The following is a 26513-nucleotide window of genomic DNA, read 5'->3' as shown; positions in this document are numbered from 1 at the left end:
CATACTTGCTTTGATCTTTGTGGTCAGTCTTTTCGGTAAAGGCCCAAGCCCTCTTTGCAACAGGATGTTACCTCTCCTCCCATTAAGAGATGGACTTTATGTCTCCATCCACTTGGACCTGGGCAGTCCTTGCAACAAAGTTTGGTCAACAGAATGTGGAAGAAGTGATGCTGTGTACGTTTCAGAGCCTAGGCCTTAAATGACCTTGCAGCTTCCTACTTTGCTCCCATGAAATGATGTCCTCCAGTTCGTAGAGTTTACTCCTCGATGGGAGGCTACAAGGAGAATGGAGGCATCCCAGCTGACAGCCAGCACCCACTGTCACTGTGAATGAGACCAACTTGGCCCTTCCAACTGCTGTGAAGATGCCCTCTGACTGTTTACCGCATTAGTGATCCCAAGTGAGATCAAAGAAGAACTGCCTGGCAACTCACAAATCATCAGAAATAATAAACTGTTATCTTAAGATACTCAGTCGTGGGGTTGTTTATCACCTCAAGCCTCTGCTGTCAAGCTGCTAGGCCCAAGTGCCCATCCCAAGTTTTCTCCCTTGCCCCAGTGTGCACCATTCCCCAAGCCTGGCCTGCCAGTCCCATTCTACTGGTCCTGCCTTGGTTTCATGGACCCTTCTTTGAGTCCTGAAGTCAGACTCACCAAACTATCCCTTGACAAGCCCACTCCCACTCATTAATCACCAAGAGTGGCAAGACCACCTACCCCAGATTTCCTGCTACAAAAGCAGGAAGGCAAGATGGATGAGTGGAAGGGAGGGAGAAAGGAAGGGCTTGGTAGGGCATTATCTTCCATTATCTTCACCCCTGGGCTTCCCAGGTGGTGCTAGTGGTAAAGAACCCACTGTAAGAGAAGCAGGTTTGATCCTTTGGTTGGGAAGATGCCCTGGAGGAGGGCATGGCAACCACTTCCAGTATTCTTGCCTGGAGAATGTCATGGACAGAGGAGCCTGGCGGGCTACACTCTGTAGGGTCACAAAGAGTCAGACACGACTGAAGCAACTTAGCATGCACACACACCATCCACTTCACCACCATCCACTTCTTCAAGTAACTTTTTATTATTAATATAACAGGTTAAGAGTTTAGGCATCCTCTATCTATTCCTGGCTTCACAGTGCCCTGGGACATACATACAAAGTTGGGTGCAAAGTAACTTGGCTAAAGTATAGAATATTTGGAAATAGTAGAAGGCGAGGCATGGCTAGAGCTGAACTGAGAGGAAGAGATTCAGAGGGAGGCCTCGAAGCTGTCAGTCCCCACTGCTGTTAGTTTGCTCCTGGGAATCAGTCTGACAGGAAAAGACCAGGGAGGTTAGCTTTGTTTCATCAAATAACCCGCTCGGTCAGAAGAGACTATGTCCCAGAAAATAGTCTAATTACATTTTCAGTGAACCTTCTAAGACCTGTTCAAGCAGCCCAGTTTGCCTTCTTTCTTGGGGAAGAGAAGTAATGCTCTATAAAAATGTTAGCTAATGAATTTTTCTCTTACATTGTAGAGAAGACAAGAGAGCATGCCCAGCATAAAATAGTAGTTTTCAATAACTGTCTTTGAAGTCACATGGACCTTGGATTCGAATCCAAGTCCTAGTCAATAGGACCCTCAGCTACTGAATTTCTATGGGCTTTAATTTCCTCACCTGTAAAATGATTTCACAGATGGTGGTGAGCATCAGAGGCAACACATGTCAAGCTCCTAACAGAGCACCTTGCCCAGAGTAACTCCTCAAAAACATCATCTACTATTAGCAATAAAAACATATAGTAAATATTAGCTACTACTATTGTAATCACAATCTGTTACATACAAGGAAGTTACACTCTCTTGAGGAAAATGAGATGCTTAATCCTTTCACCCATTTCTGCTTTACTGACTATGCTAAAGTCTTTGTGTGGATCAGCACAAACTGTGGAAAATTCTGAAAGAGATGGGAATACCAGACCACCTGACCTGCCTCCTGAGAAATCTGTATGCAGGTCAAGAAGGAACAGTTAAACCTGGACACGGAACAACAGACTGATTCCAAATAGGAAAAGGAGTACGTCAAGGCTGTATATTGTCACCCTGTTTATTTAACTTATATGCAGAGTACATCATGAGAAATGCTGGGCTGGATGAAGCACAAGCTGGAATCAAGGTTGCTGGGAGAAGTATCAATAGCCTCAGATATGCAGATGACACCACCCTTATGGCAGAAAGTGAAGAAGAACTAAAGAGCCTCTTGATGAAATTGAAAAAGGAGAGTGAAAAAGTTGGCTTAAATTTCAACATTTAGAAAAGTAAGATCATGGCATCTGGTCCCATCCCTTCATGACAAATAGATGGGGACAGTGGAAACAGTGACAGACTTTATTTTCTTCTGCTCCAAAATCACTGCAGATGGTGACTGTGGCCGTGAAATTAAAAGATGCTTGCTCCTTGGAAGGAAAGTTATGACCAACCTAGATAGCATATTCAAAAGCAGAGACATTACTTTGCCAACAAAGGTCCATCTAGTCAAGGCAATGGTTTTTCTAGTAGTTATGTGTGGATGTGAGAATTGGACTTAAAGAAAGCTGAGTGCCAAAGAATTGATGCTTTTGAAGTGTGGTGTTGGAGAAGACTTTTGAGAGTCCCTTGGACTGCAAGGAGATCCAACCAGTCCATTCTAAAAGAAATCAACCCTAAATATTCATTGGAAGGACTGATGCTGAAGTACCAGTAATTTGGCCACCTGGTGTGAAGAGCTGAGTCATGGGAAAGGACATTGATGCTGGCCATGGCAATGACAGGCTCAACACCTTGCTCGTCCATGAGTAGTCACACGAAGGAAAGGGTGACAATGATCAAAGTGACACTGGAGAATTTTTATAGCAACCTTATTCCTCAATGTGAAGAACGAGAAATGAGACAAAAGAAGTTAGAAAAAGTGATGGAAGAAGAAGGCCTCAAGGCTGCAGAGAAACGACTCCAGAGCACGTGCTCGGAAGGAAACAGTTTCTTCATTTGAAGAGAGCAAGACTTGGACTGGAAGATTTTGAGTCCTTAAAAGTAATAGGCAGAGGAGCCTTTGGTGAGGTGTGGCTTGTTCAGAAGAAAGATACAGGCCATGTGTATGCAATGAAAATACTTCGTAAAGCAGATATGCTTGAAAAAGAGCAGGCTGGCCACATTCATGCGGAGTGCGACATTCTAGCAGAGGCAGACAGTTTGTGGGTTGTGAAAATGTTCTATAGTTTTCAGGATAAGCTAAATCTCTACCTAATCATGGAGTTCCTGCCTGGAGGGGACATGATGACCTTGTTGATTAAAAAAAAAAAAAAACGGCACACTGAGAAAAGACTCAGTTTTACATAGTGGAAACAGTGTTAGCCATAGACTCTATTCAACAACCTGGGTTCATCCACAGAGATGTCAAACCAGACTACCTTCTCCTGGACCGCAAGGGCCATGTGAAGCTTTCTGACTTTGGTCTTTACACAGGACTGAAAAAAGCACATCAGTTCAGATCAGCCGCTCAGTTGTGTCTGACTCTTTGTGACCCCATGAATCGCAGCACGCCAGGCCTCCCTGTCCATCACCAACTCCTGGAATTCACTCAGACTCACGTCCATCGAGTCCGTGATGCCATCCAGCCATCTCATCCTCAGTCGTCCCCTTCTCCTCCTGCCCCCAATCCCTCCCAGCATCAAAGTCTTTTCCAATGAGTCAACTCTTCGCATGAGGTGGCCAAAGTACTGGAGCTTCAGGTTTAGCATCAGTCCTTCCAAAGAAATCCCAGGGTTGATCTTCTTCAGAATGGACTGGTTGGATCTCCTTGCAGTCCAAGGGACTCTCAAGAGTCTCCTCCAACACCACAGTGCAAAACCATCAATTCTTCAGCACTCAGCCTTCTTCACAGTCCAACTCTCACATCCATACACGACTACTGGAAAAATCATAGCCTTGACTATACGGATCTTGGTAGGCAAAGTAATGTCTCTGCTTTTGAATATGCTATCTAGGTTGATCATAACTTTTCTTCCAAGGAGTAAGCATCTTTTAATTTCATGGCTGCAGTCACCATCTGCAGTGATTTTGGAACCCAAGAAAATAAAGTCTGACACTGTTTCCACTGTTTCCCCATCTATTTCCCATGAAGTGATGGGACCAGATGCCATGATCTTCATTTTCTGAATGTTGAGCTTTAAGCCAACTTTTTCACTCTCCTCTTTCACTTTCATCAAGAGGCTTTTGAGTTCCTCTTCACTTTCTGCCATAAGGGTGGTGTCATCTGCATATCTGAGGTTATTGATATTTCTCCTGGCAATCTTGATTCCAGCTTGTGTTTCTTCCAGTCCAGCGTTTCTCATGATGTACTCTGCATAAAAGTTAAATAAGCAGGGTGACAATATACAGCCTTGATGTACTCCTTTTCCTATTTGGAACCAGTCTGTTGTTCCATGTCCAGTTCTAACTGTTGCTTCCTGGCCTGCATACAGATTTCTCAAGAGGCAGGTCAGGTGGTCTGGTATTCCCATCTCTCTCAGAATTTTCCACAGTTTCTTGTGATCCACACAGTCAAAGGCTTTGGCATAGTCAATCAAGCAGAAATAGATGTTTAGGACAGAATTTTATAGGAATCTGAACCACAGCCTCCCCAGTGATTTCACTTTTCAGAACATGAATTCCAAAAGGAAAGCATAAACCTGGAAAAGAAATAGACATCAGCTAGCCTTCTCCACAGTAGGCACAGACCGGGTACAACAAGCTCTGTGATTGGTGGTCACTGGGGGTGATCATGTATGAAATGCTCATTGGCTGCCCACCTTTCTGTTCTAAAACCCCTCAAGAGATATGTAAGAAAGTGATGAACTGGAGAGAAACTTTGACTTTTCCTCCAGAGGTTCCTATTTCTGAGAAAGCCAAGGATCTAATTTTGAGATTCTGCTGTGAATGGCAACATAGAATTGTAGCCCCTGGAGTTGAGGAAATAAAAAATAATTCTTTTTTTGAAGGTGTTGACTGGGAACATATCGGAGAGAGACCTGCTGCAATATCTATTGAAATCAAAAGCATTGATGATACCTCAAACTGCGATGTGTTTCCAGAATCTGATATTCTTAAGCCAACAGTGGCAATAAGTAATCACCCTGAGACAGACTGCAAGAACAAAGACTGGGTCTTCATCAATTACATCTACAAGTGCTTTGAGGGCTTGACCGCATGGGGCAGAGGGGCGGGGGGTGGGGCAATACCTTCCTACATGAAAGCAGCTAAAAGGGTTTTCCTTGAAATGGGATCCTAAATCGAGTTCTTTGTACAGCATCATGGATTTCTTCTCACGTACTCTTTTGGAGTTTCCAGGAAGTTCACGGAACCCAACAACGTGGTGAACATGGTGATAGTAAGTGGATTCTCTTCCATAACACATCTGATGACCAGTAGAACAAAGACAACCATTTCTACTATGTTGGGCGTGAACAGCTGTCCTGCTTCTTTAGATCATCATGAGCCAATCTGATGTTTAAAAAAAACTCAAAATTTCCTATGTTCATCAGAATGAAGGGGGAAAAACAGCCATCATCCAACTTTAAGACTGTAACATAAACTTATTATTAGCCAGTTCTGTGTTTCTGTGACATGCTTTCTGTCAAGCCCACCAAGTTTTTTTTTTTTTTCTTTACGGCTCAAATTTCATAGTACTACAGGAAATAAAGCAATAAAAAGCGTCGGCAGCCAGCGTTCTGGCTGAAGAAGATGATCCGCCATTCTGAATGGGTGGTTATGGTGGTTTCTCCCCAGACCTCAGCCTCTGGCAAGTGGCTTTTTATAGCCTCCAGTCATGGTGCACTTTATTTATGGTACAAGGATAAAGACCCTCAATCCATTCTGAGTTATTTGCTCCTGCCCATCTAAAATTCTCATGCTACTTTCCTGAGTGTTGATGGAGGAGGCCAGCTTGATCCATCGTTGCTCTTAGAAGGCCCAAAGGCTGCTGGGCATTGCCAAGGAGTCTCAGATCACGTGGAAAATCCTCACCTTCTCTTCACAACTGTATCAGAAAATCCCTTTGGATATTGCCATGGACCAGCAATACCCACAAGTGCTGCCAACAGGACCTTGGCTCCTTCCTGGGAACACAGCAGGGGGAGCCTGGGCGGAAGCAGGCAGCCTGGAACGCTCTTGGCTAAGGTGCTGCTCTTGTTGTCTCCAGGATCTGCTTGCAAGCAGTGAGGGAACCAGCCCAGTACACAGTGCAGAGCCAGCCTCCAGATGCTTGTACAGCTCACGCCTCAGTCCCTGGTGCGACTGTATTTGTATTCTCAGTGTTTCTCCTCTCCCAGCTTCAAGTAACCATTTTGCCCTGGAATCATGACTACAAACTTTTCCTTTGCAGATGCCTTCCTAGGGGATGGTCCTCTCCACCCTAAAGGGTGGCCTGCAGGCCTGGCTGACCAGGCCTCTCTGCTGGGATGGTCTCTGAAGAGAGACCCTCTGAATTTTAGCATGAAGTGCCTTTTCTTTCATAGCTGCCACCACCTTTAGAGAATTTTTGCTGTATCAGAAAAATATGGAGGCTCCGTATCAATGCATTATTGCTTTAAAAAATTTTGATGACTCTTGCAGCATCATTTACATCTATGGGATAACTTTGCGTATTGCAGAGTGTTGTGGCCAAGTCACAACTGGGATACTGCTTCCTGCCAGTCTTGAGGTTGTAAACATCAGCTATGAAAGGAAAGCATGTCCTAGCTTAGCCATTCAGGAAAAAAAAAAAGGAATATCAAAGTGATAGTAGTAAGTGAAACTGCTTTGAGTTTTAATGACTTAGAGGAAGGAAAAATAATTTTAGGGAAATATTAACTCTGGATGAAGATTATGTGTTTGCCCCTTATTCTTTCATTCATGGTTTTCTGGTGAAAAGGAAGTGAGAGTCTTTTGTGTAACTATGTCATTTCTTTGGATTACCAAATACTTGGGGTCTTGACCCTCGTGTGTTTTGCAAGAGTATGTGGTAAGCATGGGTAATGAGAGTAGGAGGGTGATAATTTGTATGTTGGAAAGTGGCATGGGATGATTTGGGAGGGGGGGTGCCCACATTTTATCTTCTAAACTTCTGAATAAACTGTGTGAAAACAAACAAACAAAAAATAATAAAGGAGATCAGTCCTGGGTGTTCATTGGAAGGACTGACGTTGAAGCTGAAACTCCAATACTTTGGCCACCTGATGCGAAGAGCTGGCTCATTTGAAAAGCCCCTGATGCTGGGAAAGATTGAGGGTGGGAGGAGAAAGGAATGACAGAGGATGAGATGGTTGGATGGCATCACCAACTCAATGGACATGAGTTTGAGTAAGCTCTGGGAGTTGGTGATGGACAGGGAAGCCTCTCCTGTCCTGGCATGCTGCAGTCCATGGGGTTACAAAGAGTCAGATATGACTGAGTGACTGAACTGAACTGAACTGAATCCTTTCACTCAGACAAACTAGGAGCTCTGGTGCTAAACAAGCCACTTTGGGTTCTCCCAGGGAATCCCAGGCAGCCTCTTAGGGAGAGTTAGCAACCCAAAGGAATAGGGCAAAGATGGGGAGATTCTGAGTTTGAGGCACTCAGAGGGATACCATGGGAACCAGATGAACTTAAAAGGTTCCAAGTAAAAGTAGGAGAAGGAAACTAAGGAAATGCAAGAACCCGAAAGGAAGGCTGCAGCTTGCCTTGCTGGGTGCTGGAGGCCTCATGTTAACTGTGGCCGGAAATCCAAGAGGATACCTCCAGGACCTGTCTGTCTTCCCTATCTTTCTCCAACTCAGTGTGGTACTGGTAAACTTTCAGTAACCAGTTTGAATGAGGTGGCCTGATTGCATATACATTTTACTGATAGAAAGGATGGGTAGTACACAATTTACAAATAGTCATAAAATACTCTCTATTGTAAACGCTGTGTAGCCAATTAATCAGTAAGTCAAGAAGGCTTTCACTGAGTTTTAGCAACCTCTTGTATGGATAGCAAGCCTAAGGTTGCAATTATCAGATGAGTATAGTTCTGAGTGTTGGATGATATTTCATTTATAGTTGACTTTCTCATTATAATACTAGAAGAATATTTTTTTATTTTTGTTCTATTCACAATGTAACAGCTACAGATATGCTACACATGTAAGTTTCATCTCAGTTATTAATATTTCCTCCATCACTTTAGCCTAGTCAACAAAATTTTTTTTAATTTTAAAAAATTAAAAAATAATATAAAACAAGCCCTGATCTGTAGCCTTTGCTAGTTTTTGTGACATAAGTACTAACACCAAATAAATACCAACACCTTAGTCAGTTTTTAAGTTACTAACATTAAGTCACTACACAATGAGTTGGAAAGATTTTCAGTATACTTCTATGCAGTATTTCCACCATACAGAAAAGCAAAAGAAAATACCCTCAAAAACATGGTATAGTAAAAATATAGGAAAATAAGTAAGTGATGTGTTTGTGCTTATTATAGTTATATAATTTATTAAATTTACATAAATTAATATTTAATAATGCCTATGTTTAATAACCTGGAGAAGGCAATGGCCACTCCAGTACTCTTGCCTGGAAAATCCCATGGACAGAGGAGCCTGGTAGGCTGTAGTCCGCGGGGTCGCTCAGAGTCGGACTGGACTGAACAACTTCACTTTGACTTTTCACCTTCATGCATTGGAGAAGGAAATGGCAACCCACTCTAGTGTTCTTGCCTGGAGAATCCCAGGGACAGAGGAGCCTGCTGGGCTGCCGTCTATGGGGTCACACAGAGTCGGACACAACTGAAGTGACTTAGCAGCAGCAGCAGCATGTTTAATAACCTGTACACAAAATTCCTGAGAATTTAGGAACTGGCTCTTATAAGTCAATTTGAGCCATTTCTGGGTGGTAGTAGCAATACTCAGTAGCTTTCAGATAGTACTAGTGGTAAAGAATCCACCTGTCAAGGCTGCTGCTGCTGCTAAGTCGCTTCAGTCGTGTCCGACTCTGTGCGACCCCATAGATGGCAGCCCATCAGGCTCCCCTGTCCCTGGGATTCTCCAGGCAAGAACACTGGAGTGGGTTGCCATTTCCTTCTCCAATGCATGAAAGTGAAAAGTGAAAGTTAAGTCGCTGAGTCGTGTCCGACTTTTTGCAACCCCATGGACTGCAGCCTGCCAGGTTCCTCCATCCATGAGATTTTCCAGGCAAGAGTACTGGAGTGGGGTGCCATTCCCTTCTCTGCCACCTGTCAATGCAGGAGCATAAAAGACACAACTTCCATCCCTGGGTCAGGAAGATCCCCTGGAGGAAGAAATGGCAACCCACTCCAGTCTTCTTGTCAGGAAAATTCCATGGACAGAGGAGACGAGCAGGCTTCAGTCCATGGGATCACAAAGTTTTGGACACGACTAAGAGTCTGAGCACATAATAGCAACACTCATACTATTAGCTCTTCCTAGATCCAGGAGGTGGTGACTGCAGCCATGAAATTAAAAGACGCTTACTCCTTGGAAGGAGAGTTATGACCAACCTAGACAGCATATTCAAAAGCAGAGACATTACTTTGCCAACAAAGGTCTGTCTAGTCAAGGCTATGGTTCTTCCAATGGTCATGTATGGATGTGAGAGTTGGGACTGTGAAGAAGGCTGAGCCCCGAAGAATTGATGCTTTTGAACTGTGGTGTTGGAGAAGACTCTTGAGAGTCCCTTGGACTGCAAGGAGATCCAGCCAGTCCATTCTGAAGGAGATCAGCCCTGGGTGTTCTTTGGAAGGACTGATGCTAAAGCTGAAACTCCAATACTTTGGCCACCTCATGCGAAGAGTTGACTCATTGGAAAAGACTCTGATGCTGGGAGGGATTGAGGGCAGGAGGAGAAGGGGACGACCGAGGATGAGATGGCTGGATGGCATCACCGACTTGATGGATGTGAGTTTGAGTGAACTCCGGGAGATGGTGATGGACAGGGAGGCCTGGCATGCTGCTCTTCATGGGGTCGCAGGGAGTCGGACACGACTGAGCGACTGAACTGAACTGAGATCATGGATTTTCAACTCTGATGGTAGATCAGAATTCCCCAGGGGGCGGGGGATGTTTTTTGTTTTGTTTCATTTAACCTGAATGCCTAGGCCTCATCCAAGACCAAGCAAATCCAAATCTCTGGAGGTAGCACCGGGCATCAGTATTTTTCAAACCTCCCAGATAATTTCAGCATGCAGCCGAGGTTGAGAATCACTGGCACAGAACCTCGCTACTCAAAATGAGGTCCTGATACCAGCAACTCAGGTAACATGTGAAAGCCTATTAGAAATGCAGAATCTTGGGCCCCACTCCAAAGCAAGATGTCCAAGAGATTGGAGCTCAAATTAAAGTCCTCACCGCTGCACCCACCTCACATCAGCTGCCTAAATCATACTCACCCCTTCACTCTTACTTTTTCACTGAAGCCTTCCCTAACAGTCCTCCCTTGATTCATCAAGTCTCAGAGTGCTTCCATAGCACCTCTTCCTGGCTTTTATCATCACCGAGTTTCAGTCATTATGTATTAATTCTGCTGATGTCTAAATCTCCGAGCAAAGTGAAGAGGTGATCGGGGAAGCTCACTTGCTGTGTAGAAGAGCTCTGATGATGTGAGAAGCCAGTTGGCAGCCCCTGGAGATTGAAAATCTCAGTGATAAGCAGGTTGGGCCAGAGTCTGAAGAACATGAGTGCTGCAAGGGATAGAATGTGCCACTTGGATGAGGGCAACCTCCTCTGGCAGGATAGAATTGGGTAAAGGAGAAAAGAGGTGAAATCTGGGAAGTTCAGGGTGTTCAATGATCAAATGAGGCTGCATCACAGATACGTACCAGGGGCTGTTGGGTGTGTTGAACTCCCCTTCTCAGTAGATTTATTAAGCTCAGAATTTTATTCCCTCTTTTTCTCCCTCTCTGTCTCTGTCTATCTGTCTCACACACACACATACACGTCCTCAACTCTCTCAGAAGAAAATGTTCCGGTTTTAGCAAATCCTCAGTCCAACTGCAGAAGCACACAACCGTGAGTCACAGAAGACACTTCTCTGTAGTGAGGAACTGGATGGGGCACGCCGCTGCTCTCAATCCATATGGAGGACCGAGTTCCTCAGCCCAGAGGCCCCTGCTCCTTGGATGCTGGCAAAGCGGTGGGTGCAGGAACTGAGCCAAAGTATAACTGAAAGTGGGGTCCAGCTGCTTGCTGCTCAGAAGCCAGTAAAGAGACAAGATTGGTGAAAAGGAAAGTTGGCTTAATTTTCTATGCCAGCAACCAGGGTGGGAGTGAAGGGGGTGGATGCCTGTCCAAAGACCTACTCGCCCTCACTGGCAATCAGTGGGCAAGAGCTTTTAGAGACAGAGGGGGCTGCATTCAGAATCAGCACAGTCAGCTCTGACAGTCCTCTTGAAGTTGGTCATGTCGTGGTCTGACCAGCATCATCTTGATTGTTTTGAGCACATTACAAGTGTACTAAATGTACATTTAGTACGTTTAGTTTTGCAGTTCCAGGGTTGGTTTGTTTCTGTCTCCTTGAGGCCAGTTCTTGGAACTGTCACAGCACTCCGGCCAGCATGTAATTAACTTCTTCCCAGGACTCAGAGTCTAGCAGTGATGACTTTTAGACATTACTAAGAAAAACCATAAATCACATGGCCCAGGGCTCAAGAGGCCCAAGCTGTCTCCTTTCAAATAAAGTTTTAGGTTTTTCCCTTTATAAAATCTATGTGTGTCTTTTTAATTTTAAAATACAGAAAAAGAGGAGAGAGAGAAACACCTATTGTCAAATGACAAGCAGACTACCATATCTATATATACATATGACATTTTGGTTTATATATATAGCTGTGATCATACTTTATGCACAAATACAGTCTATTTTTCACTTACTATTATTATATCATACTGTACATGTTCCTTGTTTTTTCTAAATTTTAATGAACTTCAACCCAATATGCCACAGAATTTGTCACTGTTTGGTTGCTCAGTTGTTAACCCCATGGACTGCAGCACATCAAGCTTCCCTGTCTTTCACTATCTCTCACAGGTTGTTCAAACTCATGTCCACTGAGTCAATGACGCCATCCAACTATCTCATATTCTGTCACCCCTTTCTCATCCTGCCCTCAATCTTTCCCAGCATCAGGGTCTTTTCCAATGAGTCAGCTGTTCACATCAAGTGGCCAAAGTACTGGGGCTTTGACTTCAGCATCAATGCTACCAATGAATATTCAGGGTTGATTTCCTTTAGGATGGACTGGTTGGATCTCTTTGCTGTCCAAGGGACTCTCAAGGGTCTTTTCCAGCACCACATTTTGAAAGCATCAATTTTTTGGTGCCCAGTCATCTTTATGGTCCAACTCTCACATCCATACTTGACTATTGGAAAAACCATAGCTTTGACTATTGAATGTGCATAGTTTATTCAGCCATCCTTTGAGTACAAGGCATTTTGCCCCTTTCAAGTTATCAGTATCATATATATGACTTATAAAACATCTTTGTGCAAAAAAAAAAAAAAAAACAACTTAGTTTAGATTTCCAGAATTGGGGTTTGGGGCCCAGGGTAGGGGGAAGGGAAAGGAAATGTGTATTCATCCTGACCCTGTTGTTCAGTCGCTAAGTTGTGTCCAGGTCTTTGTGACCATAAGGACTGCAGCACACCAGGCTTTCCTGTCCTTCACTATTGGTAGACAATTTTTCCACAGATGTTGGGGTGGGGGGCATGCAGGTGGAGCTACAGGATGATTGAAGCAAATTACATATTATGCCACTGTTGATCTGACCAGAGGTGGCACTCAGGAGGTAATGGGAGTGATAGAGGGTGGCTGTAAATGCAGATGAAGCCTCAGTAGCTAGCCTGCTGCTCACCTCCTGCTGTGCAGGCTGGTTTCTAACAGGGGGCTGGGGACCCCTAGGCTGAGCCATCTCTCCTGAGAACAAAATGATAGGAAGGTACACCTTGAACTAAATTTGGACTTTATTCCTTTCATTTCCCCTTGCCAGGAACAACAGTGTAGTTAATCATCATTGGTCTGAAGGATGTTTCTTTATTGGCTTATTAAGCAACATTATCCTGTATGCTATTGGCTTGTAAAATTATTATAATTCCTACAGTGAATCTATGTTAAATAAAATATTGGGGGACTTCCCTGGTGGTCCAGGGATAGAGTTCACCTTTCAGTGGAGGGGATGTGGGTTTGAGCCCTGGTTGGAAAACTAAGATCCCACTTGTAGCAGGGCAACTAAGCCCGTGAGCCACAACTAGAGAGCCTGTGTGCCGCAATGGACAATCCTGCTGCCAACCCTGCATGCTGCAACTAAGACTGGATACAGCCAAAAATAAACAAATAAAATAAAATATTGGCCAAGGCAATCTCAATCTCAAAAAATAATTTGCCTGGAAACAAAACAGTAGCCCAGCTCTATTACCTGCCCTGTGTTCTGGGAGATACCACCTACTTCCTCCCCAACTCCCAAATAAATCCAATTTATCACTTGATCTGGCTTGAGTAGATCTCTTCTTTTCAACAAAAAGATCATGGATTAAGTGAACAGAATTTCAGTACCTCTTCTGCTAAGCTGCTAAGTCACTTCAGTCGTGTCCGACTCTGTGCGACCCCATAGACGGCAGCCCACCAGGCTCCCCCATCCATGGGATTCTCCAGGCAAGAACACTGGAGTGGGGTGTCATTGCCTTCTCCCAGTACCTCTTAGAGTTAGAGAACATCAGGACTGAAAGGGTCCTGGCACAAATAGACCCCTCCTCTGCTCAGCCATGGCCACAAGGACTTGAGGTTGAGCCCCTCCCCAGCTGCAGGAGTGCAGTGCAAGCCAATCAGGGGAACCCACTCACCTCCCCACAGCAATAGGCTCTCCTGCTTCCTAACACTGATGGTGCCAGAAATGGGCATTTGACTTAAGCCAGAGCAGAGTCATCTAAATGGCTGCGGCTATTTTAACAACAACAACAAGGAGGAGGAAGAGGAGAATAAGAAAAACAGTACTCCTTTCAATAGTATGAAAGTAGCATGTGTTTCCTGAGGAAAAATTTAAATACAGGAAAGGATGAATACATAAATAAAAATAGCCTCCCTTGAAATCAGGGAAATGCCAAAGAAAACCAATGAGACATCACATTCATTAGACTGGCAATATTTTTCCTTATGATCAAGTGTTAACAAAGTTGTGGGAAATGAATTCTTTCATACTGCTATGGGCATGTCGATTATTACAGCTCCTATTGAGGGCAAGTTGCCAGTATCTATTAAAATTTAAAATCTTAGGACCCACTGTTCCTCTCTATCTGCCTTGAGGAGACCTTTGTACACATGTCCAGCTAACCGGGATCAAAGATGTTGACTAAAGCATTACCTGCAGTAGCGCAAAATAAAAAAAAACACCTAAATGTCTAAGAAAAAGGGAACAGCTAAATCAATCAAAGAAAGCCATACTACAAACTAGCATGCTGCAGTTAGAAGACATGCTGTTGAGTGAAAAATGCAAGTTGAAGAAAGAAAGCTACAGTCCAATGTCATTTCAGTTTTTTGAAAGCCACACAAAACAATCAGATTGTCATCTGTGTGTTTCTATATATTTGTGTATGAAGGCAGAGGAAAAAAAAAAAAACACTCCGAAAGCAGTGATGGTCATTCTTACTATAAATGATAATTATGCTCAGGAAGAACTCAATAACAGATTGTGTGATCTTATTTTAACAAAATTGTTTTCAAATATACATATACACAGGAGAAAATTTGGAGAATACACAAAGAATAAAGACACAAATAAAATAACTTCTAATCCCACCTCAACTGCTCACCCTCTAGAGCCCTTTGGGAAAGAGTCAGGGTTCTACTCAGGGGCTCAGGCATATCCATCAGGCTATGGCTGCCCTTCTGCCCACAAGGGAGTCTGGCACCATTCAACCCAGAAGACCTCCTAATCTAAATAGCACCCTAAACTCTGCAAAGGTCATGGTGTTCACCCACCATTTGTGATTCTAAACCAAGTTCTGAATTTTCCCAGGACTACTTCAGTGCTTTTTTAAAGCAATGAACAGCAAATCTTTTCAAACAAGTGCTCCCCACTCCCGTTCTTTGTCTGGGTGTATGTTTTGTTTTGCTTTATTCCATCAGAGGTTTTTGTGTCCCTGCTTCTTGGTGCCCTAAACCCACATACAATCTGCCTGTTGACCAATCCTGCACTGCTCCTCTCCCTACCCCTACCCCACCCCCCAGAAGGCTGTGTTTTCAAAGACACACCCCAGGTTGCCTGCCCCCACCCCACCCTACATCTATGCCTCCTGTCTCAGGCTTGCCATTGTGTCCCAGGCAAGCTGCCTAACAATGAATTCTTAGCAGATGATGGTATTGCCCTGTCTCCACGTTCTGAGCCAACCCCAGTTATGCCTGGCATTCGGGAGTCAGCATTTTGTAAGCTTCTGTGACATTTGAGAGCTCACATCCCACTTCTCCCAGCATTTGGAAAAAAGAAAGAAGGACAGAGAACTGCTCTTGTCACCACCAATGAGCTCATCCTTCTCAGAGAGGCCATAAGAAAGCTAAATCTCACCCCATGAATCAGGAAGCCTGAACTCACGAAAAAGCATGCATTCCTCAGCTGCCTGACCCACCCGGCTGACCTTTCTATAAAAAGGAGAATTACACTGAAGCCTCCTCCCTAGAATGAGTTAACTAATTAAACGAAGACAGACATCTTTTAGTGCAACAAATCCTTCACGCCATCCACTGGAGCCCTTTGATTTCTACATACCTTTTCCTGCAGACCTCCTGTGACTGAAGTCACACACGCCTGGGAGCCACGCCCAGCTGGAACACTTGGGACAGTTTTACCAGGAGCAGGTCACTTAACCTCTCTTAGCTTCAGTTTCAGTCTGCAAACTGGAAATATTAATTCTTATTTTCTCCCATTGTGATGCTAGGACAATATGCCCTTGGGCATGACTCACAGCCTCAAAACAGTGGTGCCTTGGAATTCAGTTTGCCTCCTCACCCATATTCACAGCAGACCAAAGCCATCCCCAGACTTACGGGACACTGGCCTGATTCTCCTACCTCTGGCTCCTCAGAATGGAGAAGTCTCTGTGTAGTTAGCCACGTGGTCTTTCCAACTCAGCTGACCTTCCAGTCAACTTTCCTCTGCATCTTCCAACTATGGGGCCAGTCTGCCTCATAGACCTCATAGGGGCCCTTGTTCTCCCTCAGAACTACTGCTTTATAATTATCTTTAAGCACATTTCTTTCTTTTTACTTCCCTCCATGGAAATTTTGAAGACTTCCGCATCAGTCTTCAAAGATTTTCTTCCTCCCTTAGCTGGCAGCTGTGGTCCTTCCCTCTCTGCAAGGTACCGGATTCACCTTTTCACTCTCTAGTCTTTTGTGAGTCTGCCATAAAGATTATGCACTGATTCAGAATCTGAATTTGGTTTAGGCTTAGAGTTTGCTCATCTGAGTGCAACAGTGTCTTCATGTCTTTGTAATAAATGATATCTGTTGTTGTAAAGCATATTACACATTAGTTCTAAATTATCCTATGGTGCTTGTATGGGCTGGTGGTGATTATTCTAGATTTCCTTTAGGATTGACTGGTTTGATCTCCTTGCAGTCCAAGGGACTCTCAAGAGTCTTTTCCAACACCACAGTTCAAAAGCATCAATTCTTCGGCGCTCAGCTCTCACATCCATACATGACTACTGGAAAAAACAATAGGTTTGACTAGACAGACCTTTGTTGGCAAAGCAATGTCTCTGCTTTTTATTTTTATTTTTGTGTGTGTTTTTATTTTTATTATTATTATTATTTTTTTTTTTTACTTTATTTTACTTAACAATACTGTATTGGTTTTGCCATATGCTCTCTAGGTTGGTCATAGGTTGCTGTCTAGGTTGCTTCCAAGGAACAAGCATCTTTTAATTTCATGGCTGCAGTCACCATCTGCAGTGATTTGGGAGCCCAAGAAAATAAAGTCTGTCACTGTTTCCATTGTTTCCCCATCTATTTGCCATGAAGTGATGGCACTGGATGCCACGATCTTAGTTTTCTGAATGTTGTTTTAAGCCAGCTTTTTCACTCTCTTCTTTCGCTTTCATTCAGAAGCTCTTCAGTTCCTCTTCACTTTCTGCCATAAAGGTGGTGTCATCTGCATATGTGAGGTTTTTGGTATTTCTCCCAGCGATCTTGTTTCTAGCTTGTGAACACTTTAGACAAGCCGATATGCTTTTGTGTGCTGACCTGCCAGTGGCCTCGTTTCCTCCCACTTTTAGAACCAGCTTCAGAGGCTTCTGTACCTGTTCCTCAAAGAGGCACTGGCCCTACTTATGCTTCTTGCCGTGTTGATCCCAGTCCTGGGCCCCTCTACCACATTCACCCCACCAGATCCAGAGAGAAAGAGAGATTAAAAACAATACAAAAACAAAAATGTAGCATGCACCTACTGAAGGTCATTTAGGTTGTTTCCACTTTTTCCCTTAGCAAAGGAACTGCAGTGGCCATTTTTACTCACATTGACTTGTGCGCTACTGTGAGTTTTTCTGGAGGATACACTAGAGTGAAATTGCTGGGTCATAAGTCATATATTCATCTCCCCCAAGACTCTGACCAATTATTCTTCAAAACAGTTAAAACACTTTACATTAAAAAAAAAAAAAAAAAACTTTACATTCCTACCAGCAATGTGGGAGAGTTCCCATTTACCAGCTGCTCTCCAGCTCTCAGCCTATCAGAGTTGATTATTTTTTTCTTTTCCAGCATGACCATTACAGAATCTTATCTTGTTTTAGAGGGCATTTCTCTGATTACCAGTTGAGCATCTATCCATTAGTTTATGAATACTCAGTTCTTTCTCTGTGAGTCACTGATTTTTATCCAAACAGCAATTTTCTACTGGGTTCTTTGTTTTTTATTTCGTGGTGTGTATTCTGGGTACTAATTATTATATACATGGCAGGTATCTTCACTCAGTCTATTAGCTTGCTTTTTTCCACTTTGGTTATGATGTGTTTTAGTATTTGCAAGGTTTTAATTTTTATGGCAACAGAGGATGAGATGTTTGGATGGCATTGCTGACTTGATGGACACGGAGTTTAAGCAAGCTCTGGGAGTTGGTGATGGACAGGGAAAACTGATGTGCTGCAGTCCATGGGGTCACAAAGAGTCGGACACAACTGAACAACTGACTGAATTTTAATGTTGTCTAATTTTCCTTTATGGGCTTCCCTGGTGGCTCAGTGGTAAAGAATCCACCAGCCAACTCGGGAGTTGCAAATTTGATCCCTGGGTCAAGGAAGATCCCTTGGAGAAGGAAGTGGCAACTCACTCCGGTGTTCTTGCCTGGGAAAAACCATGGATGGAGGACCTGGCAGACCATAGTCCACAGGGTTGCAAAGAGTTGGACACAGCAACAACACAATTTTCCTCAGTAGTTCATAGGAGCTTTTTGTTTTGTTTCAGAAATCTATCTCTACTCCATAAAAATAATGTTTGTTTTAATGCTTTTCTTCCACAGTTGGCCTTTAATCTAACTGAGACTTCTTTTGTGTGTGATGTGAGGTGGGGGTTTTATTTTTCTCCAGAGAGCCACTGGTCCCAGCATATTTATTGAATAGTTTACCTCTCCCTATAACCTACAGTGCCTCTGCCATGAAATTCAAGTTCCCATATACAAATGGAGATCTCAGAAATTCATCCCTCTGCAAAATTCAGTTGTAACATCTACAGTTTTATGATGTCTTAATAACTTAAAGGAAAATACTCTCGATACAGTCTTCGAAATTGTCTTAGCTCTTCTTGACCCTTTACCCTTTTTGTGTGAACCAAAAAAAAAAAAAAAAAGGCACAATATGAGAATTGCAAGTTAAATTTATTGGGGGCAAAATGAGGACTGCATTTCAGATAACTCTGAGAAACTGCTCCAAAGAGTCAGGGAGCAGTTGTGGGGAGGTGAGTGTATATGAAATTTTGCTGAAGGGGAGATACAGGCAATCAAGCATATATTCTTTTAGGCAGGTTTCTGCTAGTCATCCACTCCGGTACTCTTGCTTGGAAAATCCCATGGATGGAGGAGCCTGGTAGGCTGCAGTCCATGGGGTCGCTAAGAGTCGGACACGACTGAGCGACTTCACTTTCACTTTTCACTTTCATGCATTGGAGAAGGAAATGGCAACCCACTCCAGTGTTCTTGCCTGGAGAATCCCAGGGACAGGGGAGCCTGGTGCCGTCTATGGGGTCGCACAGAGTTGGACACGACTGAAGCGACTTAGTAGGAGCAGCAGCTGCTGTTAGTCATGAGGAGCAGTCATCACTATGAAGGATTTTAGTGCTTTGAGGAGATACAAACAAGAATTGGACTCATAAAATCAGCTCCTGGGATTTCCCTGGTGGCGCAGAGGAGACGAATCTGCCTACCAAAGTAGGAGACACAGATTTAATTCAAGAGGACTAACCAAGATGCTTATAAGCAATTCTGTGTACCATAATCTTAATATTTCTGAAATAAAAAGTAAAAAAAAAAGTAAGCTCCTGAAAATATCTAACTATCAGAAGACCTGTTTGGTCAGTTCCCTTCTCCTCCCCGACCCCCACCCATTTCTACCCCCTCCACCCCACTCCCATTCCCCTACCCCATCTCTGACCTCAAGCACAGAGTGTCTCATTTCTGCTCTTCACCCTGAACTCCTTTCAAGGGGCATTAAAAATCAGCAGCTGCAGAAGCACGTGATTTAATCCTTGTAGAGGTAGATGGCAAGTGACTATGGTAAGTGTCAGATCGTAGTTGACACCTTTAACATTAGTTTTGTTAAATTCCATCAAAATCCTTCTCAAAGTTTCACCTTGTCAGGAAGGAAGACATTTTCCTTTACCCTTTAGGTTATTCTGGCTGGTCTAAGAATTAAATTGACAAGAGGCAGATTAATAGGAGGAAATCACACAAAAGTTTAATAACACGTACACATGGAAGAGACCCAGAAAAACTGAGTAACAAGCCAAAACGGCTGAAAACTTAGTTTAAATACTCCCTTCAGCTAAAGACAAAAGAGAATATTGAGGGTGGTGATTCGGGACTTCAGAGGGGAGGAAGGCCATTGACACAGAGATGGACAAGCAAATGTTTGGTAAATAAATGTTTGCTGGGCCATGCAGAGACAGTGGGACACAGGAATTTTCACAGAGAGACTTTGCTAGGTTCCTCCCTGTGCACATGCGTACATGTGTGGTTGGTTGTGTCTGATTCTTTGCCCCTCCATGGACGGTGGCCCACCAGGCTCCTCTGTCCATGGTATTTCCCAGGCAAGCATACTGGAGGGGGTTGCCATTTCCTTCTGCAGGGGATCTTCCCAACCCAGGGGTCAAACCCACATCTCTTGCGTCTCCTGCATTTCTCTATCTGTACACCTAATTCATACTATAGTTATCTATGGTGATAACTTCTTTCTTGGGATATATTCTCTGTCTGCATTCTTTTAGACAGTTAGGGAGAAGTTCAAAGCCTTTTCGTGAGTCTTTTGGGCCTTGATTGTTTCCAGCTCGAAATAATTTGCATGCAAAAGAGACATTTTGGAGTGGCAAGATTTGATCCCCCACAACTTAAGTTACATTAAATTGATAATTTTTTATTTGGGAACTGGCATCACCAGTTTCTTGCAAAAGGGGAGCAAGTGGCAGGGCTAAGGAGCGAGTGAGCAAGGCTCAAACCTTCCCTCTAAAATCTCATCAAGATCCCATTCTCACTACTGCTCCCTACAAGCCTCCTCATAAAATGCCGAGTCTCCAGCAAAACCTTGCAGCGGCAGTTTCAAGGAAAGCTGAACCTAAGTTTTCTCAACCTTCTTCCAACCAGACCTCACTGCCCCTACACACCCTGTGGTATAAGAAGTCTGGAACCTCCACTAAGAGGGAAAAGCAGGGGAATGGAGGCGGTGGATAAAGTTGTTATTGAATTGGTCAACCAGACCCGTGCCTGGGTCCTGGCCTGGCCCAAGACCTCTTGTCCCAACCCAGGAAGTTCTTTTCCCGGTCAGATTCATAGCCAATAACAAAACCAGTGCTGAGACTGGAACAATGCAAGCTTTATTCAATGGCCAAAGCATGGAGAAGTGGGCACCTAGTTCACAAATCAACTTCTCAACCCAGTTTGGGTGGAGACACCAAATACATAGAAGGGTTGAGGTAAAGGGGACGGAATTGGAAAGGGTGGGAGGAATGAATATTCACGAGTGATCTGATAACAGGGGTGTGGTTTGAATCCAGAACTGATGCAACTCTTTTTTCAGTCTTGGTATAGGCTTTCCGGTTGTTGTCATGGCAGTTATCAACTGTCATGGCAGTGGCAGGTCATTTAGCATGCTAAAATATTACAATGAGTGTGTAGTGAGGTTCAAGGTCTGCTGGAAGTCAAGTCTTCTGGTATCTTGGGCTTAGTTGGTTCTAAGCAGATTTTGTTATTTTTTCTATTTGCAGCTTCTTCTTGAAACTTAGGTAAGAGTAATTGTTTTCTATTCAAGACAGGGGTCAGGGTTTGGTTCTGGGGAAACAGTCTTGGTAACAAAAGGCCAGGTCCCAGGCATTATCCTATTCTGATTCCTGTTCTAAAGGGCCTTGAGCCCTCTGAACAGACTAGAAGACCTATCCATCATCTGTTCATTCCAGAGCATCCTTGGGCTTCTTAAGGGTTTTAGGGCCTGTGGGGGAAATGGAGGAGAGGGAGAGAGAATGAGGGGCCTGCATGATTGCTTACAAAGCCTCCTTCTTCTACCCTCACAGCCCCAAGTTCCTCAAGGAAGGGCCTCAGGGAAGCAACATCTGAAAGGCCCACTGGGACTCCTAAAGCTGGGCAAGACTTTCATAAAACTACAACCAGGGCACAAAGGACTTGAGAAAGAGTGAGGTGAAAAGAAAGGGCACACCCAGCAGCGAATTAATTGAGGAGAATGAGATCAAGAGGCTTTATTTTCTTGGGCTCCAAAATCACTGCAGTTGGTGACTGAAACCATGAAATTAAAAGATGCTTGCTCCTCGGAAGAAAAGCTATGACAAACCTAGACAACATATTTAAAAACAGAGACATTACTTTGCTGACAAAGGTCCGTCTAATCAAAGCTATGGGTTTTCCAGTGGTCATGTATGGATGTGAGGGTTGGACTGTGAAGAAAGCTGAGCATCAAAGAATTGATGTTTCTGAACTGTGGTGTTGGAGAAGACTCTTGAGAGTCCCTTGGACTACAAGGAGATCAAACTAGTCAATCCGAAAGGAAATCAACCCGGAACATTCATTGGATGGACTGATGCTAAAGCTGAAACTCCAATACTTTGGCTACCTGATGCAAAGTACTGACTCATTGGAAAAGACCCTGATGCTGGGAAAGATTGAAGGCAGGAGGAGAAGGGGACAACAAAGGATGAGATGGTTGGATGGCATCACTGACTCGATGGACATGAGTTTGAGCAAGCTCCAGGAGTTGGTGATGGACAGGGAAGCCTGGTGTGCTGCAGTCCATAGGGTTGTGAAGAGTCTAACAGTGCTGAGCAACTGAACTGAACTGACTGAGATAAAGTGTTGAGTTATGGCAACATGGACAATAAGGGAAAGCAACAATCCTGCATTGTATCCTGTGAAGCAATCGTGGGGCGCTCTTACTATCTCTAGAACTGGAGAAGAATCGGGGAATGGTCACTGTAACCCAAAGAGACCCACAGATACGAAAAAGAACTGTCCAAGAGCATGGCCTTCCATAGAGAGAGGCAGTCACTGCCAGCTTATGGCCCAGACAGTCCCATTAAGCATTTAGCTCTCTACTCCTAAAGTAGAGGCCCATTGACTGAGGTGAGCAAAGCAGAAATCACTAAGTAGTCCTCTGCTTCTTGTCCCTATCCTTTGGCCCTAGGGTTGGTTGGGTATTCCTTACAGGCAGGAACATCTGCAGGCTGGTATTTTTCGGCTCCCAGAGCTCTTTCAGCTGCTTGTCCTGAGGAAGGCAAGGAAGAGCTGAGCTGGGTCTAAGCTTGGTGCTCTTGGATCAGATAAGAGAGGCCACCAAAATCCACCCCCACCACAGACACCCATACGCATACACACACCCCACATGTAAATATATAGTAAAAGCTACAGAATACTCCACAATTGTTGGTTATTTTATTTAAAAGGATGCTCTTAGCAGGTAAACTGGTCTTCAGACACAGAAGACTTTGAAGTTCCTGAAAGCAACCTGAGGAGGAGAGAAGAGGAAGAAAAAATGAAGAAAATCAAGGAAAGAGAACACTAGAAAATTACTTAAGTCTACGGTTTGTTCTCTGAGCTCTAGGACTGACCTGGAACCAGCACACCCCTCTTTTCCTCATGGCCATACTCCTTTCAAGCTAAGATGAGGCAAGAAACTCACCAAGGAAGAGGTTGCTGCTGCTGCTGCTAAGTTGCTTCAGTCGTGTCCGACTCTGTGCGACCCTATAGACGGCAGCCCACCAGGCTCCCCCATCCCTGGGATTCTCCAGGCAAGAACACCAGAGTGGGCTGCCATTTCCTTCCCCAATGCATGAAAGTGAAAAGTGAAAGTGAAGTCGCTTAGTCGTGTCTGACTAAGGAAGAGGTTAGAGCCTGCAAATAGGGATACTTCCTATTTCACACACTGTTGGAAAAGGATAAAGCAATTTCATTGAAAACACTTTATACAGAATAGGTCCTAAATATGTGTGAGCTGAAACTAAATAGACTTTTCATTCCTCCCCAACAGGCTGATGAATTCTTCTCATGCCATTTACCCCTTCTCACTTCTCACTCTGGAAGCAGAGGCAACTTGAACTAGCTCAGCTCATTATCTCTTCTCCCTAAACCTCAACCTCTTCTTTGTTTCAAGTGCCTTAAAAATTGGCCACCTTCTAAGCCTCATGGCTTGGTCTGGGCATTAGACTCTACTCCTCTCTGGACCAGGATGTATCATTTACTCCTCTTTAGTCTGGTTTCCCTTCCCCTGTTTCCTTTCCTTCCCTTCCACGTGTTTAGTCGTGGCCAAGATTTTTAAAAAACAGTTCTTGGACCTGTCCACCTCTCCAGTTTCCACCCTTTTACTCCTTCTTCCCATCACTACTAAACTCCTGTAATACTCTGCCCAGCTGGCTTCCCCAAAACGTCATAAAAGTCACTAACAACCTCCATGTTGCCAAATCTGATGGTGTCTTCAGTCTTGATTTTGCTGCCATACTTGACCCTCAGGCCCACTCCCTCTTCCTGAAAACTCTATCCCAGCCCCTGCCACCATTCTCACCAGGTTTTCCTCCTATATCAGGCTACAGATCACCTTTAGTCTCTTCTCACTGTATACACACTTTCTGGACAGGCTCATTCACTAACTCACCTTCAATATTCTCCCAAATAACCACCACTCCAGTCTCTGAGCACTGCAGGCATGGAGCCAGGCACAGTTTATTGGGAATTGCAGGTTCCATGGAGGCGCTACGGGTGGCACTCTCCTTTCCCAAAGCTTGGGAAAACTTACTTCCGCCTGGTGACCCACAGGCACTTTATGCCTAGCGGTCACAGCAGATCCGTGTACAAGGCCTTCTGCTAGGCAAAGGGGTGGGGAATGGGGAGCGCACACAGGCATAAAGCCCTAAAGTTGTCACCAGCCCTCCTCGTCCTACGATAGCCACATGACCACACACACGCATACACACATCCCTGCCAGCATGCTCTATGCAACAGAAAGAATGACCAATTCAGAAAGGATGAGCTGCTCCACCTTAGCCAACACCCAAATTCCTTTTTCTCTCTTTCCATCACCCCACCCATCTCTCCGCCCAATTTCTCATAGTGAAATGGAGCCAATGTCATATCACAAGAGTGCCCTCTAGAGGATGATTGTCCAAACTGCAATGGTACCCTCTAGGAGGGTGTGGGAGATTGCATTTTCCACAGATGGCAGTGTCTCCCATCTCAACTACTCTGCCTACAATATGGCACTCCACCCAACACCAAACTCCATCTTGATGGATTTAGGGACTTCACTGGTGGTCCAGTAGTTAAGAATCTGCTTTCCAATTCAAGATATGCAGGTTCTATCCCTGGTTGGGGAACTAAAACCACACATGTGGCGTGGTAACTAAGCACACTGCAATTACTGAGCCCTTGCACTGCAACGAAGACTCAATGCATAAACAAATATTTTTTTAAAAAGAGGTGGTGTTTATATTTTATTTTCTTCTATTGGAGAAGAATATCAATATATTCTATTGCAATTATGGAGGAAGTCATGCTAGATGCAAGGCTAGGCTACTGTTTTTCTTGTTTTCAGCTTTAGAGCCCTTAGCCACGTGTAACCAATTCAAGTACCCTCAAGCTGCCATGCTGTGTGGAAGCACAAACTAGCCCATGTAGAGAGACCACATGGAGAGACTACATGAGAGACAGTGACAGGCCCACACCATGCCAGCCCCAGCCACTCACAGCCACTTACAGACCTAATAGCAGTCATGCTGAGCCCTTCCCAAATTCCTGCCCCACAGAACACTTGGGAGATAATAAAATGATTTTTGCTATTTTTAGACATGGTGTTTAGGATAATGTGTTATGCAGTAATAGATAACTAGAATAGTGGGTCATGAATTCAATCTAGTATAGCATGACCAGTATTTTTTTTTTAAACTAAGTAGAACAGAACAGAATGGAATGGAATGTAAATTAACATGGGTATAAGAACTGTCAAGAAACTTTTTCAATAAAATGTGTGTGTCTGTGTATGTTATACTAGATCAAGAAATTAACTGTATTTGCTCCCTGAATAATATAACTTTTTAAGTTTTGAGAAGCTAAACTATTATTGCAATTCCAGAAGTTACCAAAGCCCTCTGAGGCCAATATCCTTGCTATGAGTCCAGGAAACTGGGAAATCTAGTACCTTGCCAATATGTTATAGATGGGCCCATTTGGCTTTATCGTCAAGCCTAGAAAGAGGATTAGAAGTACCTTCTGCTTATAAGAACAATAAAAATGGTGATTCCTAGGAAAGAGGCATTCTAGGTGGTTCTTGTATATTTTTACTATAGCACTCAGTACCTTGATTTCTTTAGTAAATACTCTGTTGTATTAATGAAATTTCTGAGACAGTTTGATGGCATGGTTTTCCATGAAATTCCTGCATCAGAATTGGAGGTTTCATAAAAGTCCTTGGATCTCTCTTCAATCCTTCAGTATTGGAGGCATGGAGCCCAAGGCCCAGCTTCCCAGAGAACCATCAGAAGACTAAAGTTTGAGATCTACTTAATCTCAGAAAGGACTTCAAATTTGGGATTCAAACTCCCCTAGAAAGTGAAGGCTAACTCTATCATGTAAAGGCCTTTAGCTGGTCGGAACACTGAGTGGTTTCATTGCACCATGGATGTAACTGGAAATAGCCCCAATTATCAAGAAACTTCATCCAGGACTCTTTTAAAGAAAGGGCATGGCTGGAATACCTCCACATTTCTGAAAAGAGATTGCATTGACGAGGAATACTGTGTATCTTTGTGTATGTCTGCGTCTGAGT

The 26513-nt window shown here is 43.9% G+C and overlaps 1 pseudogene; it reads left to right on the top strand.

Annotated features, from left to right (window-relative positions):
* Positions 1–2769: 2769 nt before the first annotated feature.
* Positions 2770–5277, top strand: LOC138075425 (serine/threonine-protein kinase 38-like; annotated as a pseudogene).
* Positions 5278–26513: the final 21236 nt, after the last annotated feature.

The sequence above is a fragment of the Capricornis sumatraensis genome, chromosome 1 (genome assembly GCF_032405125.1).
Source record: "Capricornis sumatraensis isolate serow.1 chromosome 1, serow.2, whole genome shotgun sequence".
Lineage (NCBI taxonomy): Eukaryota > Metazoa > Chordata > Mammalia > Artiodactyla > Bovidae > Capricornis > Capricornis sumatraensis.
The sequence above is the reverse complement of the archived record's forward strand: the minus strand, read 5'-3'. Positions and strand labels throughout refer to the sequence as shown.